Source organism: Agelaius phoeniceus, chromosome 30 (genome assembly GCF_051311805.1).
Source record: "Agelaius phoeniceus isolate bAgePho1 chromosome 30, bAgePho1.hap1, whole genome shotgun sequence".
NCBI classification, from domain to species: Eukaryota; Metazoa; Chordata; class Aves; order Passeriformes; family Icteridae; genus Agelaius; species Agelaius phoeniceus.
In genome coordinates, this window is record NC_135294.1 from 5,668,188 (window position 1) to 5,689,391 (window position 21,204).

Below are 21,204 nucleotides of genomic sequence, written 5' to 3' on the forward strand. Positions count from 1 at the left end.
CTTGTTTAAAATTAGTTCCAGGATAAATGTCCAGCCTGCAGAGGGGGAGGCTGGTGCAGCTTTGCCCTCCCACGTTTTTTTGGAAGCAGCCAAAAAATGGGGACAGACCCCAGCCCCACATCCCCAGGCATGATCCCTGCCCTTGGAGGGAATTTCACCTTTTTTGGGGCTCACTCTTCTCTAGAGCCATGATCCACCAGTAACTCCTGATTTCACACCCCATTTTAAGCCCCTGGAACTGGGCTAAACTGGGGGAAAAAATCTCTTTGGCTCGTGCCAAAACTGCTCTGGGAACTGAATCAAAATGGTGTAAATGAAAAAAAAAAAAATCATGATTGCTTCGAAATCTACCCAAAACAGACAAAATCGATGGGATCAAAGGTGTTCTACAGCTTCAGGACAGCCAGGCTGGGATTGGATGGGGAAAAAACTGGGATTGGGTGGGGACAAAGCTGGGATTGGATGGGGACAAAGCTTGGACTGGATGGGGACAAAACTGGGATTGGGTAGGGACAAAGCTGGGATTGAATGGGGACAAAGCTGGGATTGGGTGGGGACAAAGCTGGGACTGGATGGGGACAAAGCTGGGATTGGATGGGGACAAAACTGGGATTGGGTGGGGACAAAGCTGGGATTGGGTGGGGACAAAGCTGGGATTGGGTAGGGACAAAGCTGGGATTGGGTAGGGACAAAGCTGGGATTGAATGGGGACAAAACTGGGACTGGATGGGGACAAAGCTGGGATTGGGTGGGGACAAAGCTGGGATTGGGTGGGGACAAAGCTGTGTCACGTCCAGGACACCCAGGCTGGGAGGTGTTGGGGTGGTTCCATTTCCCCTCCCTCCACCTGAAAGCTGGGCAGCCACATCCAGAAGCTCAGGGAATTCTTGGACATCAAAGCTGGAGTCTCCTGCCTGATGTCAGAGAGGGAGCAGAGGGGATTTTCGGGCTAAAACACCCGGAATAAATTAATTAACTGAGTGAAGTAACACTAACGAGCTGTGCAAGTACCTTGATAAATTCAGCTCTGCTCCAGCCCTGAAAGAAAATTCGGGTTTTGATGAGGGTGGTGACACTTCGAATGACACTTCAAAGACAGGGATAAGGACCAGGCACTTGGAAATGAGGGATGTGTTTATCAGCAGCAGCTGCCAAACTGGGGGAACGGGAAAAATTCAATTTGTCCCATAATTATCTTTTGTACAAACAGGCAGTGGCCCTCCAGCCAGGCAGCTCCTAAAAAAGCCTCTAATTATTGCATATAATAACTCCCAACATTAATCTTAGCTGTTCCTTGTACAAAAATTATAAATTACTGCACCAAATCCTTATTACTGCAAATATTAAAAGTTACTCAGCATTTATTGGAACTCTGCTTTTTTTTTTTTTCTTTTTTTTTTGCCTTGTAACTTTGTGTTAATTTTCTCCATATTTCACGACTCCAGATATCGCTGCAAGAGAGGTTTGAGAGTTTCAAAAATTCATTGCTGTGAGATTGGACTCGTGTGGAAAAAGGAAAGGCCTTGAAGTCGGGAATATTGGGAATATTGGGAATATTGGGAATACTTCAACTCCAGGAGTTCCTTCTTGCCCAAGGGGTGTTCCTCGAGAGTTGTTTAATTTACAAATCAGCTGAATGCTTCAAGTTGTGTTTTTGAGCCCCCAAACCATCCAGGTCTTCCCTTTCCTCCAGGAATTCTGGCTGGGGAATTTGATTCCGGAGAATTCTGGGGAATTCAAAGCCAAAAATGCTTTTGGGAGCTTTGCTGGACTGGACTGGGAAGGGGGAGGAATTATCACGAGACAAATATCATCGAAATCCAGCCCAAATTTTCAGTTATTATTGGTCTGACATCCACGGATGGAATTTTCAAGGCTTCTGTTCCAAACCTGATGGGTTAAATGAGCTTAAATGAGCTTTTACCACATTTTATCACTGTCAGACCTCAAGATGCTTTGAGCACTGGAGCTTTTTGGGACTCTTGATGTGCAGGAGGACTCGGGACCTTACCGGGACCATCTTCACACGCCTGAAAATTCCTGGAATCATGGAATCATGGAGTGGTTTGGGTTGGAAAGAGCCTTAAATGCCATCCAGTGCCACCCTGGCCATGGGCAGGGACGCTTTCCTCTGTCCCTGATGGCTCCATCCTGTCTTTGGACAATTCCACCCCATGAATTCCATCCCATGGCCCTCAGAGGGAGGAATTTCTCCCCAGTATTGCGTCTGTTTTGAAGCAGGAACACAGACATGCCAGGCAGCAGCCGAACCAAAAAAAAACCCAAATATTTTCAGAGCTTCTCCCAGTAACCAAGGAATCCTTTTTTAAACTTTTTTTTTTTTTTTTTCCTTTTGCTGCTGTGCTGAAAAGCAAGAGAAAAGTTTGGGAATGCAGTCACTTAAGTCATGAAGAATTTAAAGTGTAAGACATTGTTCTTTTTTGGGCTGTGCTGCTACAGAAACAGAGTTTGGAAATTTTTCTCCAAGGTATTTATAGGATTCTCTCTGTTCTCCCCTAAATATTCTCAGACTTTTTTTTCCCCCTCCTGTCTAATTCTCGAGTTTTGAAGGTTTCTTTGGGTGGTTTTTTTTTTGACATTTTAATTTTTTTTGGGGGGGGTAGCAAGGATTCATTTGAGTATTTTTCCACTTGATTTAGGAGATGAAGACAAGACACGAAACCTTCAAGCAGCAGAGTTGGGGTTGGAGGCACAACTGAGGATCCCCGACTCCTCTGAAGCTGGAAATTGGGTGTCCCATAATAATCGTCCTCTTCTGCCTTCTCCCTGCCCCTGGCACTGTTTGTGGTTGTTTTCCCAGCAGATATTTGCATTTTGATCCCATTTTTCCAGTTGGGAACGTGGAGGGAGCGCTGGGTTGTCCAGAGGCTTTCCCAGGCACGGAACATCTCTCGTCCACCCCGCTTCCCTTGGCTGCTGCTCTGCCTCCAGGGAGGCTTTTCCCCCCAAAACCATCCCACAAAAGCAAAGAATTCAGGAATGTGGAATTTTGAAGCAGGAATTGGCATTATCCCAACGTTGTGGAGGTCAGCACGGGCTGATTTCCATTCTGTGCGGCCACCTCAGAGTCCAGCCCGGCTTTGCTTTTAAAAATCCTGATGATGGTTCCATTTAGCGATTTCTTCTTTTTTCCCCCCCCGTGTCAATCATTAATTTATCACCCTGTCCATCATTAATTTATCACTCTGTCAATGCATGAGGAATTCCTGTCAGAACTGAGCTAACAATGTCTGATTCTCCCAGCTCTCAGGACGGATCCTCAGCTCCAAGAGGAATCATTCAGCTGCTTCAAGGCACCACATTTCCTCCTCTATTTAATAACAATCCTCTGCATTAGGCAGGGATTTATTTGCCCCTCAGATTGGTTTTAGGGTAAATTCAATTTGTTCCTCCCCATGCCAGATTTTGGGGGTTACAGTGGATGGAGCCGCTGAATTCCCCCAGGTTATCTGAAATAACAGCCCTGCCCAGATGGAACTGCTGAATTCTTTGTGCTTAACCCAAATTAAGCCCCTCTCCCAATATTTCTTCCCAAAATCCCATCCAGACCTGCCCAGGGAATCCTGGAATGGTTTGGGTTGGAGGAGACCCCAAAGCCCATCCAGTCCCACCATGGGTCCCACAGCTCCCACTGTCCCAGGTGGCTCCAGCCTGGCCTTGGGCACTGCCAGGGATCCAGGGGCAGCCACAGCTGCTCTGGGAATTCCATCCCAGCCCCTGCCCACCCTCACAGGGAGGAATTTCTTCCCAATATCCCAAATCTCTGGCAGTTTGAACCCATGAAGATGCTGTGGCTGGTGCTCAGCAATGGTTTGGGAATGTGGGAATGTCCAGCAATAGTTTGGGGATATTCAGCAATGGTTTGGGAATGCTCAGCAATGGTTTGGGAATGTGGGAATGTCCAGCAATAGTTTGGGGATATTCAGCAATGGTTTGGGAATGCTCAGCAATGGTTTGGGGATATTCAGCAATGGTTTGGGATTGTGGGAATGTTCAGCAATGGTTTGGGAATGCTCAGCAATGGTTTGGGAATGTGGGATTGTTCAGCAATGGTTTGGGATTGTTCAGCAATGGTTTGGGGATATTCAGCAATGGTTTGGGATTGTGGGAATGTTCAGCAATGGTTTGGGAATGTGGGAATGTTCAGCAATGGTTTGGGAATGTGGGAATGCTCAGCAATGGTATGGGGATATTCAGCAATGGTTTGGGAATGCTCAGCAATGGTTTGGGAATGTGGGAATGCTCAGCAATGGTTTGGGAATGTGGGAATGCTCAGCGATGGTTTGGGAATGTCCAGCAATGGTTTGGGGATATTCAGCAATGGTTTGGGAATGTTCAGCAATGGTTTGGGAATGCTCAGCAATGGTTTGGGATTGTTCAGCAATGGTTTGGGAATGCTCAGCAATGGTTTGGGGATATTCAGCAATGGTTTGGGAATGTGGGAATGCTCAGCAATGGTGTGGGGATATTCAGCAATGGTTTGGGAATGCTCAGCAATGGTTTGGGGATATTCAGCATCCATTTGATGCCAGGTTTTGCAGGAGTCTCCTCTCTAACCAACCTCATTACCTGAGGAATTCTTCCACTGCTGCTCCAGGAGCTCCAAACTCTCTGCAAGCCCCACTTTGGGCAGTGGCAAAATTTCAGTGCAGTTCCCAGCACTGAAGCCAAGCCAACAATGGCTCCTTTGATTCTGATATTCCTGAAGGGAAAAGGAAAGGAAAGGAGCCCTTCAAGAAGCACACTGGCCTCTTTCTCCCCCAGTCCCCTGCCCTCTCATCTCCAAAGGAATTTCTTGATTGTTCTCTCCGACACCGTTACAAACTTAGCTTCAAGGGAAGGGAAAAGAGCTTTTTTTAATTTTTTTTTTTTTTGCCTTTTTCTCTTTCTGCTCCCCTGAGTGCTCCTGTTTTGAGTCCTTCAGCCTGATCTCTGTTCAGCAGGGCTCCTTTGCTGACCACAAAGGCAGCAAAGGAAACCTTTGAGCAGAAGTTACTCGCTAAGTTGGTTTTTTTTTTTCCCCTCAATCTTCTCAGAAAATTTCCTAATGGTGTGGGAACATCAGGAGTTCAAGGGTGCTTTCCTGCAGCTTCCACTGTTTCTCCGAGGCCTTGAAATGGTATTTGAAATCCCACAGATGTATCCACACAGCCCTGGGAGTAATTCTGAGCCATTTGCTTCCAAAGGTGAGTCTGCTCAGGGGAGGGGTGCAGGGTGAGTGGAACAGGTCTCTGCGTGCTTCTTTCTTAATTTAAGGAGCCTTGGAGGTCACCTGGGGTGTTGTTTTCCACAAAAAAAAAAAGAAAATGTGCCTGTTTATCACCACACCAGGTTTATGTGTGGGGCAGCTCAGGCAGAGTTCACCAGCTGGAATCTGGAATTGTGGAAGGGAAAAATCGAGTCCATGCTGTTGGTTTCTCCAGAAAATCAACATTTCTGTTGTCTTGTTTACCCATCCCTGTGACCGTGTTCACAGGGGTCTCGGGGTGAGGGAAGAGACGAGGATCTGACTCCATGTTTCAGAAGGGCTGATTTATTATTTTATGATATATATTACATTAAAAATGTACTAAAAGAATAGAAGAAAAGGATTTCATCAGAAGGCTGGCTAAGGATAGAATAGAATAGAATAGAATAGAATAGAATAGAATAGAATAGAATAGAATAGAATAGAATAGAATAGAATAATAACAAAGGTTTGTGGCTCGGGCTCTCTGTCCGAGCCAGCTGGGCTGTGATTGGCCATGAATTAGAAACAACCACATGAGCCCAATCCCAGATCCACCTGTTGCATTCCACAGCAGCAGATAACCATTGGGTACATTTTGTTCCTGAGGCCTCTCAGCTTCTCAGAAGGGAAGGATTTTCCATAGAAGATGTCTGTGACACATCCCATTTCCACTTCTTTTCAGACCTCACTCCCATGGGCAGGGCCCACTGTCCCAGGCTGCTCCAAGCCCTGTCCTGGGACACATTTCCTCACTTTAACCCAATTACCCCCTGATAACAGCAATAAAATTGGATATTTTGCTCCTTTCTTTGCCTTTGCAGAGGCGTCACTGTGACAACAACCCGTCCTGCTGATTACAGAATATCAGATGATGGAAAATCTTCCTTCCATTCCCCCTTTCCCTCTCTTTATTTGCTTTCCAGCCTTGCCCTGTGCTTTCTGTGCTGCTCGGGGATGTTCTGCCCTCACCTCGCTGCTGCTGCTGCTGGATTGGGGTCGGGAGGTGCCCCCAGGAGTGATTGACTGCAAAGGTGCAGCAGCAGATAAACCCTCCTCAAAAACCACCCGTGAGAATGGAGCCAAGGATTTATATTTAGCAATCCATTTCAGTCTCACCCATCTTGCTTAAAATGGAATTGGTAATAATAATAATAATACCTGGCTGGGCCGTGCACTTAATGAAAAGCAGCAAATGGAAAAGTTAACAAATGTAAAAGTTGAAATTTTTTTTTTATGGGAGCTTTGCTTTCTCAGTAAGCTTTTAAAGCCCTGTTCTCATTGGAAGCAATCTGCTGATACATTTAACAAATGTCAAGATGAAATGCTCGAGCAGAGATCAAAAGGAGCGGGGTTTTATTGTGCTGCTCTTGCAGCACTGATAGCCTGGACTGGGCCTTCGTGGGAAGGATCAATAGCTTGATTTGATCAAATATGGGCAGCTATCAAAGCCATCAGGCTCTACCTAAAGGACACTTCAGACTGAGCTGCCTCCCTCGAGAGCGTCTTCACTGTGGGCTTTGATATTTGCTCGTGGCCCTGCTTGTTTGGAAATTGGGTTTTAATGAATTCAAAATAAAAATGCACGCGGGTTGTTGTCTGCTCCCGAGTACTCTCCACAATCCGTGGGGATCAAAGGCACCACGTGCCAGTGCTGGGCCTGGCTTGGAAATTTGGTGGCTTTAAAAGCCTTGAAATCCCAAGGGATTCCCTGAAAGTGATGCAGTGAGGCCGGGAAGTTCAAAGGGCCTCAGAGGGAAGGACACAACACCCCTTGTGCTGAGGAGGAGGAGGAGAAGGGGCAGAGATGCCTCTCCCAAGCTGGAAACTCAACAATTTGCCCCCAAAACCCCACAATTTGCTCCCAAAACTCCACAATTTTCCCCCAAGACTCCACAATTTTCCCCCAAGACTCCACAATTTGCCCCCTAATTGTTCCCCCAGTCTTCCTTTCCCTCCATCCCACCTTCCCCATAAATGATTAAGAGCTTTTCCTGGTGAACTTAGAATAAACATTTGTGTTTATTGGCAGAAAATTTGGTGGCTTTGAAAGACTTAAATCTCAGAAATTTCCTTAAAATTCTCTAAATTGAAGGAAAGGGATGCAGTGAGGCCGGGAATTTCAAAGGGCCTCAGAGGGAAGGACACAACACCCCTCACGCCAGTGGAGGAGAAGGGGCAGAGATGCCTCTCCCGAGCTGAAAATTCAAATATTTTGCCCCAAAACTCCTCAAGAGTGTTCCCCTCCCTCCGTGCCACCCCCACCATCAATGATTAAGAGCTTTTGGCTGGTGAACTTGGAACAAACATTTGTGTTTATCAGCCGAGCTGCCGAAAGAGGAAAGCGGTGGGAGCAGGTGGAGGTGGCGGGGACGGGGGAGAGAGAGGGGAAGAATTGGAAGGACACGGGGAGGAGAAGTAAAAAAACACCAGAACCGAGCTCCCCCCCGCACTCCAGAGCAGCTTGGCTAAAGGAATGAAAGGAATGGCAGGAAGTGGAGAGGGTTGGGATGTGGTGGCAGGTCCGGGTGGGTGGAGAGGGGGCTCAGTGAAGCCCTCGGAGCATCTGCTCTCCTCTGACAGCAAGAGTCACTTCCAGCAATTTTCTGAACTGCAGAGATGAAGAGGGAAACAATTTTCAAAATTTTAGGTGCAGTTAAAAGGTCTCTTTTAGCCTAGGATGTAACCATAACACAATGAGAGGCTTTTGTTTGACTCAGGTTGAAAGTTCTGGGGAAGAAAGGGTTGGATTGCAAAAGAGTCTAAAACCCTCTAAACCCTCTAAAATTTTCAAAATTTTAGGTGCAGTTAAAAGGTGTCTTTTAGCCTAGGATGTAACCATAACACAATGAGAGGCTTTTGTTTGACTCAGGTTGAAAGTTCTGGGGAAGAAAGGGTTGGATTGCAAAAGAGTCTGAAACTCAACCTTTTCTCCCAAAGTTAGTTTTGGGGAACCTGGAGAACATCCAGGAAAGGCTCAGACTGATTCTTCTGTTTAAAAAAAAAAAAAAAATGGTTTAATTTCTGCTGAGCTGCATGAGCTGCTGGGTTTGGGAGCTCACCTGTGCCCAGGTGAGGGTTTGTGTGGAGGAAGGGCCAGGATAAAGCAGCTCTGCAGGGATGGGTGATAATAAAAAAATAATAATAGAAAAAATAATAATAGAAAAAATAATAATAGAAAAAATAATAATAGAAAAAAAAAACCCTGAGCCTCCCTAGAGAGGCTCAGGGGGTTTTTTTCTATTATTATTTTTTCTATTCCCTAGAGAGACTGAGATTGGGGTTTAGCCCTGATCCCAACTCAGAGCAGTGCCAACACCCCTAGAGGTGACACTACAGGCAGAAATGTGGCTTTGCTCCTTCCTCCTGTCCCACCTTTGCTGCTTCCTTGGCTGAATTTCAGCACAAGAGGGTCAGGAAGGAGGCTGGGAACAGCCTGGGGAGGAAAACTCTGCGGTGCTGCTGCTGCTGGGAGGGGCCCAAGAGGCTGAAGATTGGAGGGAATATTTCAGCAGTGCATTCAATCAGCCTGCAGTGAGCCTGGTTTTATTTCACTCCATCACAGCAGAGCTTGTTTGGTTCTGTCCCAAACAAATCAACAAGCGAAGGAAATGGCTGCGAGTCGTGAATAATTCAGGTGGGAAAAGAGCCCTGAGACCATCCCAGGGGATTTTGGGAAGGAATGAGGGGTGGGGAGGGGCTGGGATGGAATTCCCAGATTTGCTGTGGCTGCCCCTGGATCCCTGGCAGTGCCCAAGGCCAGGCTGGAGCCCCCTGGGACAGTGGGAAGGGTCCCTGCCCATGGCAAGGCTGGGATTGGATGGGATTGAAGTTCCTTCCAACCCAAACCACTCCAGGATTCCGTAAATATCCAACATTTTGAGCTTACACCTGCCCTGTGCAGGGGCTTGAGCCTGCTCAGGGAGATCTGGAACCTGGGGACACTTGGGTGACAGTGACAGGGCGTTGGCAATGACCCCTCTGGTGCAGCCTGAGTGTCCTCCCCTCAAATCTTCAGCCTCGAGCACAACAATCCACTGATAATGACAAAAAATCCAAAGGATTGCTCTGGGCCAGCCACCCTGAGAGCAGGGATCGTTATTTCCTTAACCAGATTTACTGATTACGGGGGTAATTAAAGCCCCTGAGCTTTAGATGCTGCCTTTCTCCAGATTTCAGGGGGGAAGTTCCCGCTGCTGATCAATTTTAGTGTTTTCCCTCCTTTCAGCTGCAGTGGAATCCGCGTCCCTGCCTTTGCAGGGTCTTCCCTAATTAACCCCCCTGGGAGAGCAAACGATTCTGCAGGTGATTGTTTAAATACCCCCTAAAATTAGCAACCGTTGGAGAGAATCCTCTCTTTTTCCTTTTCTTTTTTTTTGTTTTTTTTTTTTTTTTCTGGAAATGTGATCACACTGAATGGAAAACAGCACAACAGAGCACACGAGGTCTGGAATTACTGTCTGGCTTGTCAGCACGTGCTCCAGGTCCCATTTAAAGCCTCCAAACAGGAGCTAAATTGCTCAGAGGACCAGTCTTGGATCTCTTTATGGGGATAAATTTCATCTCCCAGCAATGCCTGTCCTGACTGAAATAAATTGCTGGAGGGAGTTGCTGTGCCTGGAAGGAAATGCTCTGCAAGGGGTGGGGGGATGAGTGATGCTGCAGAGATTTCTCTCCTGGCAGATCCAGTTCCATTCAAAGCCTCCCAAGCACTGCAGGGAAAAAAAAAATTAAAAAAAAAAAAAAGCTCTTGGTTTGCATATTCCAGCCCCAAAAAGAGCTGGGCAATCAGAGCCGTGCTGGGAAGTGATGGAAAACCTGGATTTGGGTGTTTGTTACTGCCTGCGTTGCATTCCAGGACACTGGAAATGAAACACCTCAGCTTAGGGGTCTCCCCTGACCATTAAAAGTCTCCTTCCCTCCATTTGCTCTTCGTCATCCGGACGTTTTGTCCTTTATCTCTTGGAGGTGCTGTGAAAAATAAATTGTTTGTGAAAATCTGCAAAAACAGAGAGCTGTGAGCCATAAAAAAAAACCAAAACAAAACCAAAAAAAAACCCAGTGGAGGAGATTTAATTGGATCTGGGGGGGAAGGTTTGGGGGAATGTGCTGGAAATCAGGGGCAGGAGCTCTCAGAAAACAACCAAGGACCCAACAGAAAGGTGGGTGGGGGTTGGATTAAGTGAGGACAACCTGGCCTGGGCATCGTGGATCCAGCCCTGGTGAGGGCAAGGGAGGGAGGGAGGAGGGAGATAATCAGGAAAAATAGAATTGCTCAGTTTTGGAGCTCAGGGTGTGCTGAAACTGCGGCTGCCCCATCCCTGGAGTGCCCAAGGTCGGGCTGGGCAGGGCTTGGAACACCCTGGGATAGGGGCAGGTGTCCAAGGGGTGGAATGAAATCATCTTTAAGGTCCTTTCCCACCCAATCCCATTATTCCATGACAGAGCCGGGCTCTGTTTCCCGGATTTCATCTCCAAAATTGACTTTTCATCAGCAAAATTGCCCCTTTGAGGATGCACTCTGCCACAACCCCACTTCTGATGGTGTGACCTGTCCTTTCCCCCCTTCCAGGCTCACTGTTAGCCCCTGGAATGGTTTTTGTGGGGTTGGAGTTGTTTGGGTTCACCCATCAAACCTGGAAGGAATTGGGGGTGGGAACTGTGCTGATTCCAAAAGAAATCCCCGAGCTGGGGTGTGAAATCCCAGACCCCCAAATTGAGTGTGGAATCCCAAACCCCTGATCTGGGTGTGGAATCCCAGATCCCTGATCTGAGTGTGGTTAATCCCAGACCCCAGAACTGAGTGTGAAATCCCAGATCCCTGATCTGGGTGTGAATTCTCAGACCCCCAAACTGAGTGTGGAATCCCAAACCCCTGATCTGAGTGTGAAATCCCAAACCCCAGATCTGAGTGTGAAATCCCAAACCCCAGATCTGGGTGTGAAATCCCAGACCCCCAAACTGGTTGTGAAATCCCAGACCCCCAAACTGGTTGTGAAATCCCAGATCCCTGATCTGAGTGTGAAATCCCAGATCCCATGTGCTCCTCCCTGTTGCTGGTGAATTGTTTTTAAGGGATTTTGCAAACTGTTGTTTTTAAATTCCAATATTTATGCCCTTTGTAGGTATTTTGTCTGTTGGATGGAGAACAGAAAAAAAAACGTCACCTCCAAAATTTCCTTCCTTAGGAGGAATTGAAAATCCTAAATCTTCCTTCAGTCCCTGAAACCTTGGCAGTGTTTTTCTCCCACTCAGCTGAGCGGGAGGGCTGATTCCACGATGTTTCACCAAAAAAAAAGAAAACAGCGTTTTCAGCCTTTGCTGATGCAACCCTGCATGGAGCTGTCACTCCCCTGCTCCCTGGGATAAAACACCCGGAATCCGGGAGCTGCAAATGGAAAATTCTCCTGGCCCCAGCCCACTTCCCCTTTGTTGCATCAGCAGGAGGAGAATTTTCTGGAGGAGGCAGAGTGACAGGTTGGCATCCCTGCCCGGGCACGTGACTCCCGGCTTTTCTTCCCATGGATTCTGCAGAGTCCGGGGGCGTCAAAACAAAGGAAAATAACCCCGAGCAGCTGATGGGTGTTGTCAGCACAGCTCAGGGTGGATCTGCTCACCCCGGAGCTGAGAGGAGCCCAAATCCCCCATTCCTGCTGTCAGGTCAAAGGAGGGCCCCATCAATTCCCATCTGCTGCCGTTTTCTGGAAATTTCCAAGGGCTGAACCTTCCACCATCCCTCTCCAGGTGCTGCTTTTGCAACACTCTGAATCCAACCCGTTGCCTTTTGACACACATGGCCCAAAAAAAATTCACTTTAAACCTTAAACATGTGCCTAATGCACCGCAGGAAAAGTGGGAAGTGGAAATGATTGAAATTCCAAACTCACACAGCTGATTTTGGGCCCTTGTTTGGCTTCATTTGGCTGCTCCTGGCATTTAAGAGAAATAAAAAAAAAAGCCAAGCTCGAGGCTGACAATCTCAGGGACTTTTAATTAGGTTTAAATCCTGCAGGATTGAAGTCGGTAGCTGGGAATTGTCTCTGTGCCTGCAGTAAATCATTGGGAATTGGATTACTGGAAAAGACAGTCCCAAAACACAGGTTGGTGCTTGCTCTGACTCAGTTAATGAGGTAAATGCAGGTGATTCTTCCATTTTCAGTGTTTCTGTGTGATTTTTTTGCATGTACTGGACCAAAAAATGTAAAAATTTGGGAGATGACCTGCAAAATACCTGAACGATAAATACTGAAAGGTTTTTATTGCATTGTAATAAATAATAATATTATATATGAATACAATAATAAATAAACAGGCGTGTGCAGAAGATTTAAAAATATCTGAAGTGCATCCACTAAGAAGTCGGGGTAGCACAAATTTTGCCATTTTCCTCTATATTTAAAATTAAAAATTAAATGCAGTTAAATTAAGCTTTGGAAAGCGAGCTCAAGACATCAATGTGGTGATCCAGGGAGAGAATATTTTGATTTTCCTGGTCTGTGCTGTCCCATCCTTCTCCTGCCCACCCCCTTGGAGAGCTAAATCCCCAAATTCTGCCAAGTTCACCCCAATCCATGTCCCCAGGTCCCACCTTTGTTGTTAAATCCCCAGAGGAACAGGAAAACCCTTTCCCCGCAGGAATCCTCCCAAAATCCAAGCTGAACCTCCCCTGGCACAGCTCGGAGGTGTTTCCTCTCCTCCCGTCCCTCGCTGTGTGATGTGAGCATGGATTCCTGGGCTTTCATTCCCCCCCCGTGAGCTGCAAATCTCCAGGAGGAACATTTTGGGTGGAAAAATGGGATCTGAAGGGAAGAGCAGCACGAGCAGAAGGCTCAGGCTGATGCCAGCAAATTCCTCATGGCTGCAACTTCTCCATAAACATGAGCGCGCAAGGACTCGAGGGGAAGGCAGGACTGATTTGGAAGTGATTGAGTCGAGATCCCTTCACACAGAGTTTGTCACATGGGGAAAATCTGGTGGCAAATTTGATGGGAACGAATCCCAAACATGCCAGCATTTGTGTGGTTTGAACAGGAAGGGGTTTTGTGGGGTTTGCTCCTCATTCCCCAGGTTGTCCCACAGGTTGGGATTCAAGTTTCTCATCCTCGTGAATGCTTAAAGTTTAAAAAAAATGGAGTTTGGTCCTGGTTAGGAAAAGAAATTGGGAATTTTAGTGACAAATTTGATAGGAACGAATCCCCAAAACGCCAGCACTTGTGTGGTTTAAACAGGAAGGGGTTTTGTGGGGCCTGCTCCTCATTTTTCCAGGCTAATACAGGGAGGTTGTTGGGATTCCGGTTTCTCATCCTCGTGAATGTTTAAAGTTTACAAAAGTGGAGTTTGGTCCTGGTTAGGAAAATAAATTGGGAATTTTAGTGACAAACTTGATGGGAATGAATCCCAAGCACACCAAGAAACAGGAGGGGGTTTTGTGGGGTCTGCTCCTCATTCCCCAGGTTGTCCCACAGGTTGGGATTCAGGTTTCTCGTCCTTGTGAATGTTTAAAGTTTACAAAAGTGGAGTTTGGTCCTGATTAGGAAAAGAAACTGGGAATTTTAGTGACAAATTTGATGGGAATGAATCCCCAAACACGCCAGCATTTGTGTGGTTTAAACAGGAAGGGGTTTTGTGGGGTCTGCCCCTCATTTTTCCAGGCTAATACAGGGAGGTTGTTGGGATTCCGGTTTCTCATCCTCGTGAATGTTTAAAGTTTACAAAAAGTGGAGTTTGGTCCTGATTAGGAAAAGAAATTGGGAATTTTAGTGACAAATTTGATGGGAATGAATCCCAAGCACACCAAGAAACAGGAGGGGGTTTTGTGGGGTTTGCTCCTCATTTCCCAGGTTGTCCCACAGGTTGGGATTCAGGTTTCTCATCCTCGTGAATGCTTAAAGTTTAAAAAAAATGGAGTTTGGTCCTGATTAGGAAAAGAAATTGGGAATTTTAGTGACAAATTTGATGGGAACGAATCCCAAACACGCCAGCATTTGTGTGGTTTAAACAGGAAGGGGTTTTGTGGGGTCTGCCCCTCATTTTTCCAGGCTAATACAGGGAGGTTGTTGGGATTCCGGTTTCTCATCCTCGTGAATGTTTAAAGTTTACAAAAGTGGAGTTTGGTTCTGATTAGGAAAAGAAACTGGGAATTTTAGCGCTTTCAGCTGCCAACAATGGGTGCAAATGGTGTTTCCCTGTTCCATCTCCCTCGGAATGAACTGTGCACAAAGAGCCCCCAGGTATCATTAGTATCACTAATTACACACTTTGTGTTTAATGAAAGGCTCCTGGCTCCTGTCAGAGGCTTTCATGAAATGTTAATTTTTGCTCCTAATCAACTTGAAACATTAAAGTGGCGGCTCCTGCACAAATCAGTGAACTTTGTGTTTGCCCTGTGCTGCTTTGGAAGTTTTCCAAGCTCTTCCCAATCCATCTTTTTTTCTTCCTTTTTTTCTTTTTTCTTTTTTTTTTTTTTTTCCTTTTTTTTTTTTTTAATTTTTTTGCAGCTCAGCAGAACTCCCACAAATCCATCACATTCGGAGCAGTGAAATCCTTACCCTGGGCTCAGTTCAGCCTCACAAATGCATTTTCCCTGGGCAGGTTTTTCCTCTCAGCAGCCCTGGGAAGGTGACTGGGATGAGCTCTGGAATTCCAGCCTGGCAAATAAAGATGATGAAAGGCTCTGTCAGGTGGAATAAGTCATTTCCCTAAATCCTGCCCTTCTTGAGCCTTTCTGAACCAGGCTCTGAGCTCCTGTGGGCCCCAAAATCTTCTGAGACCTTGGGAATTTTAAACCTTAAATTTTAAATCTATCCAGGGAATGGTTTGGGTTGGGAGTGACTTTAAATCCCAGCCCTGATTTGAGGGAGCACCCTGTGCTAAAAACCATTATTGGAGCTTTTTTTTTTTTTTTTGCCTATTTTAAGCCTGGTTCTACCTATTTTAAGGCCGTTTCTGACTATTTTAAACTTATTTTAAGGTTGAGCATGCAGGAAGATCTCGGTGTAAATGAAATCCAGCCTCATTACCCATTATCACCCTCATCCTTTGCCTACCCTGTCCCCACCTCTTTTCGCTGGGATCAAATAATTGAACAAATCAGATTTTGGGGTCCCTTGGAGCTCCCGCCTCATCCTCACTGGTTCCTCTCTGGCTGCTTCAATCCCTCCAACATTTATAAATTCGGAGCGTGGGTTTTCAGGGGAAAATTGAGGTTTGACTTTGAATTCACACTTTTCTGGAGCTCACATGGATTCAGGAACGTCTCTGGGCACGGCCCAGGCCCTGTTTTCAATAATGCTCCTGTGACCAGAAAAACCAGAGCAGCCCTTCTGCCCCAGAAAGCAATTTAAGATTTAATTAATACTTGAGGGCCACGCTGCTCCAGTGAAACGAGCACGGAGGCCTCCTCATTTCAGGCCCTAAGTGTCCTACATTTGCTGCTAATTAAAGCAGAAGTTTGATATTAAAAAAAAAAATAATTTTAAGAAAGAAAATAAAAGAAGGAATCCAGACTTAAACCAATGACTAAACAACTCTTGTGTTCCTCGGGTGTCTTTTATAGTTGGTGTTAAATGTAAATTGGTGGCGCCTCAGAAATGGAAATGGGGAATGAGAACTCAGATATTTTTTTTCTTCCCTCCTAAAAATACCTCTGTTTATGGGGAGGGTTGATTAAATGGTTCCTCACTACAACAATAATTACAGAAATTCAAGGAAAACGGCGCTGGAATGAAAGAAATCTCTGGGTATTTGTGTGGCCTCTGTGTGGAAGCAGCACCCGATAGCAATTTTATTTTTTTTCCTTTTAAGTTGGTTTGATTTTTAGAACTCATTTAAAAACCAAACCTGGCTGTGTTGCCCTGATGTGCAGCTTTTGTCCAGAGGGTCTCTGCTCTCCCTGGATGCATTTCACAGGGCTTGATTTGCTTCTAGAGAGCAAATTTTAGATTTTTTCCTCCCTCAGGGAGGATGGAGAGCGTGATTCCAGAAGGGCCAAGTGTACAGAAGTCTGCAGCTCTAAGGTTTTAAAAGATTTGGACTACAAATTTCCAACGGATTTTGTAAAATCACTCCTCAAAATTTCTCCCTGCGCCACCTCTGGCCACATTTCCAGGCTGTCCCATTTTGCCTGGGCCGAGTTTCACCTTTTTCATTTGTGGTTTTAATTTGGCCATTTCAGTGCCCCACAGAGAATCGACTTTTTTAATGATGCTTTGCTCAAAACATGCAAGACCTGCTCTGCTGCCAATTGTCTCTCCCTCCTCAATGTCCTCTTGTCCTGACCCATTTTTCCATTCCCAACCCTGAAAAATCAGGAGAACCATCACCCCCTCCTCCTCCTCCTCCTCCTCCTCCTCCTCCTCCCTTTGGCTCTGGGGGCTGTATCTGCCCAGCATTTTCTCCCTGCCATAAATCAGGATGGGAACTTGCTCTAAAGATTACTTTAAAAACAATCTGAGAGCTGACACATTTATGGCATGGCGGCCGTGTCACACTGGGATGAGAGGGAGTTCTCCTCCACCGTATTTTTAACGCGGGAAACGAGTGTGGGTTCTCCTTTCTTGTGATGGATGGGATAAAGCAGGCCAGGAGTTGAGCTCTGATGATTTATGGGAGCCCTGCCCTCACCTGTTTTTCCTCCTCTCTTGTGGTGTGGTGCCAGGGAGGGTTGTAAACAACCCATTGCCCTTTCCAGGAGTGTGGAACCGTCGAAATCAGGGCTTCTCCACGTGACTGATCCCAAATTCCTGGCCTAGAGGGAGCTTTGGGAGGAGGAGAAGTGGTTTTGTGCTCTCTCTGTACATGAGAGCTACTTATACTTCATAAAACCGAATTTGTTTGCAGCCTTTCCCTGTGCACAGCCCTGTCTGTGCTTTAGAAGGGAATTGTTGGAGGTTTTTAAGGGTAAATCAACTTCCCATTTAGAGGGAAAAGGTTTAAGTGCCTCAAAGAGGTGGCTCCACGCTCCTTTAATAACATTTTCATTTCATTTGTGGCCTTGGACCCCTTGACAAACTGATATTAATGTAATAATTGCCAGGTTATGCACAGTGCCTTGACCCAGCTGGGTTAATGGCTGGGCTCCATGGCCTTGGAGGTCTTTTCCAAACTAAATATTCTTTTTCAACCTAATTATTCTTTTCCAACCTAAATATTCTCCGAAATCATGGAATAAACCCATGATAAACCAGGGCTTTGTCACTCTGGCTGGGGGTGCCAGGGACAGGCCTGGGCTGGGCCCACGGAGGATTTTAGGGTGCAAAAACAGAACAAAACCAGTTCAGAGTGGCCCTAAGGTGAAAATGGTTCAGAAAGACCCTAAAATTAAAATGTTGCAGCGACCCTAAAATGCAAAGAAGGAGCAGCAGCAAAGGCTGAGCCTCTGTTGTCAGAGGGCTCAAAGCAGGGCCTGGACTTTGGGGGGATTTCAGGGTGATTCAGGCAAACTTTCTGTGTGTCATGGGTGCCATCTACAAGTTTAAGCACTCTGAGAGGGAAGAATATTCGGGAGAGGAGTTTCTTTAATTAATTCACCACAAGCAGAGCGAATTCCTTGAGCTGGGGAGAGGTGTCTGAATTTGCCTCTTTCTCTTCCACTGTGACCCCTTTGCACTTGTTAAGCCTCGGAATTGGGCCATGGACCACTGCAGAGTGATGAATACAGTCCTGGCTGCAGCGAGAGGAATCAGAGACTTTTAATTTTTTCAGTCTTTTTTTTTTATTTTTGTGCTCAATCTGCTGCTGAGGAAGGGCAGGGTGAGAAGCACAGAGAACTGAGACTCTTCACGGGCTTTGTTTCGGGGGCTCCGTGGAGCAAAGACGCAGCGCAGCTCGCTCTGTAGCAGCAGCACAAGCGATTTCTGATTGTTTGAGGTGTTCTGGAGAGGGAAAAGCAGCTGCAGGAATGAGGAACAAGTGCTTGGTGTGTTTGCTGCACTGAGAATTTGTCCCAGGCAGCCTCTTCTCTTCAGCAGCCTGCAATAAATCAATCCCTCCCTGATGAAAGTTGGGGTTTTTTTCTGTGTTTAATCTTTATTTTTCTTCCCTGCTCACAGAAAGTTAAAGGATCCACCTGTGGCTCTGGGCTGGTTTGAAAGTCACAGAATCCTGGGATGGTTTGGGTTGAAGGAGCCTCAAATCCCACCCAGTGTCACCCCTGACATGGGCAGGGACCCTTCCCCTGTCCCAGGGGGCTCCAGCCTGGCCTTGGGCACTGCCAGGGATCCAGGGGCAGCCACAGCTGCTCTGGGAATTCCATCCCAGCCCCTCTCCCAATGTTTCTTCCCAAAATCCCATCCCAAACCTGCCCATGGAATCCTGGAATGGTTTGGGTTGGAGGAGACCCCAAAGCCCATCCAGTCCCACCATGGGTCCCACACTTTCCACAGATCCAGAGCGCTCCAGCCTGGCCTTGGGCACTGCCAGGGATCCACAGCTGCTCTGGGAATTCCACCCCAGCCCCTGCCCACCCTGAGGTGAGAATTTCTCCCCAAAATCCCATCTAAACATGGAATCCTGGAATGGTTTGGGTTGGAGGAGACCCCAAAGCCCATCCAGTCCCACTGTGGGTCCCCACACTTTCCACAGATCCAGAGCGCTCCAGCCTGGCCTTGGGCACAGCCAGGCATTCACAGCTGCTCTGGGAATTCCATCCCAGCCCCTCCCCACCCTCCCAGCCAGGAATTCCTTCCCAAAATCCCACCCAAATCTCCCCTTTCCCAGTTGAAAGCCATTCCCTGTGTCCTGTCCCTCCATCCCTTGTCCCCAATCCCTCTCCAGCTCTCCTGGAGCCCCTTCAGGGCCTCTGAGCTCTCCCTGGGGCTTTCTCCTCTCCAGGGATCCACAGCTGCTCTGGGAATTCCATCCCAGTCCCTCTCCCAAGATTTCTTCCCAAAATCCCATCCCAAACCTGCCCATGGAATCCTGGAATGGTTTGGGTTGGAGGAGACCCCAAAGCCCATCCAGCCCCACCATGGGTCCCACAGCTCCCACTGTCCCAGGGGGCTCCAACCTGGCCTTGGGCACTTCCAGGGATCCACAGCTGCTCTGGGAATTCCATCCCAGCCCCTCCTGACCCTCCCAGCCAGGAATTCCTTCCCAAAATCCCACCCAAATCTCCCCTTTCCCAGTTTGAAGCCATTCCCTGTGTCCTGTCCCTCCATCCCTCATCCCCAGTCCCTCTCCAGCTCTCCTGGAGCCCCTTCAGGGCCTCTGAGCTCTCCCTGGAGTTTTCTCCTCTCCAGGCTGGACCATCCCAGCTCTCCCAACCTGGCTCCAGGGCTTCTCCATCCCTTGGAGCATCTCCATGGCCTCTGGACTCTCCAGCAGCTCCACGTCCTCCTGCTGTTGCCTTTTGCCCCACAAAGTCTCCTTTGAGACAAAAACAAAACCTACGAGAGTCTTGAAACTGCAAAATCACTTTTCCCTTAACTTTTAATTACAGCTCTCCCCGGCTGTTTTTTGTTGTTCCATTTTTGATGATTTTTTTTTTTTTTCTTCCCCCTGGTAGAACATTTTTGCTCTTTCCCTGCCCCAAGAAAGATTTTTTTTTTTTTGGGGAAGAGAAGGCCAAAGGCAGCGTTGGAATTAAACAGGTCAAGGCACTGCCGAAGTTTTTTGCCTTAAAATCCATGAAATGAATGTAATCCTGTCGAGGTAATTAGTCTGATGAGGAAAAGTGACCTTTCTAGCAGGGAGCATAATTGCATTGTCATGGCCCATGGTTTGACCTTCTCTAAGCCCTCCCTCCTCACAGCTAATGAGGATTGTTCTGCGTCCTCTTGGCAGCCAGGGCATTGTTGGGAAAGAAACGGCTCCTGGAAACCAAGCAGCAAAATATTAAATGCACAGAATGCTGATTATTTATTAAAAAAATAAATAAATAAAATCCCTACTAATGGAATTCCTCCTGCTGCAGTAATTGGGGAGAGCTTGACAGGGATTTTTTTTCCCCCCTCACATTTTCTTGTGGAGCCTGAGGTTTATTCTCTGGAACATCCCAAAGCCATTGAGATCCTAAAAATATTCTTTAAAGGGCCCTTAACCTCCATGTTTTTCAGATTCAAAAGAATTCAGGTCCTGAACAATTGGCATTTCTACCTTATTCTTCTTGCCTTCCAAGTTAAATTTATATTTTTTTTCACAGATTTTGAATAATGTTTTTCTTCATTCTTTTGACTAATGTCATTCACTCAAGGTGTGAATTTTGGTGCCATCTTCCTCAAACTCATGAGAAAAACCTCTCATCTGAGTTTTTATTTCTTATTTAGGGGCAGGCCAGAGGAATCAGGTTGAAAATCAACTTTTGCATCCTGGGGAACCGGGGCTGGAATATTTTCCCTCAGCCTGGGAATGTCCCCAGGAGCTCTCAGCTGTGTTTTACAAAGAAATCAAACCTTGATTTAGGACTCCAAGAATTTGCCACTTCCCTCCCTCCACAGCTGGTTGCTTTCTGAAATCATGTTTGAGGATGCTCCCACACTCAGAAAACAAACATTTAAAAATGTCCAATTGCTTGGGGTTATCCGGGGGTTATTTTTCATCAGAAAATCCCAGATAAATTCAGACATCTGAATTCTATTCTATTCTATTCTATTCTATTCTATTCTATTCTATTCTATTCTATTCTATATATAATGTATATATTATATATATATATATATATAAAATATATATTATATTCATTATATATTATATTATATTATATTATATTATATTATATTATATTATATTATAGTATAGTATATTATAGTATATTATAGTATATTATAGTATATTATAGTATATTATAGTATATTATAGTATATTATAGTATATTTATTATATTTTATTTATTTTATTCTATTATGTTACATTATATTATTTTAATAATGAGCTGCATCCCATTTTTAAAATCATTTAGGAACCAGGGCGAGACTGAAGCTCAGAGATGCATTTCTGACAAAAGAAGCAAAGACACAAAA

The 21,204-nt window shown here is 46.2% G+C and overlaps 1 long non-coding RNA gene across 1 annotated transcript in view; it reads left to right on the forward strand.

Annotated features, from left to right (window-relative positions):
- Positions 1-5,063: 5,063 nt before the first annotated feature.
- LOC143696183 (uncharacterized) overlaps positions 5,064-21,204 on the forward strand; it is a 33,903-nt gene continuing 17,762 nt past the window's right edge. Inside the window, exon 1 of the long non-coding RNA XR_013185624.1 lies at positions 5,064-5,207. This is a non-coding gene — a long non-coding RNA (uncharacterized LOC143696183). The remainder of the gene's footprint in view (positions 5,208-21,204) is intronic.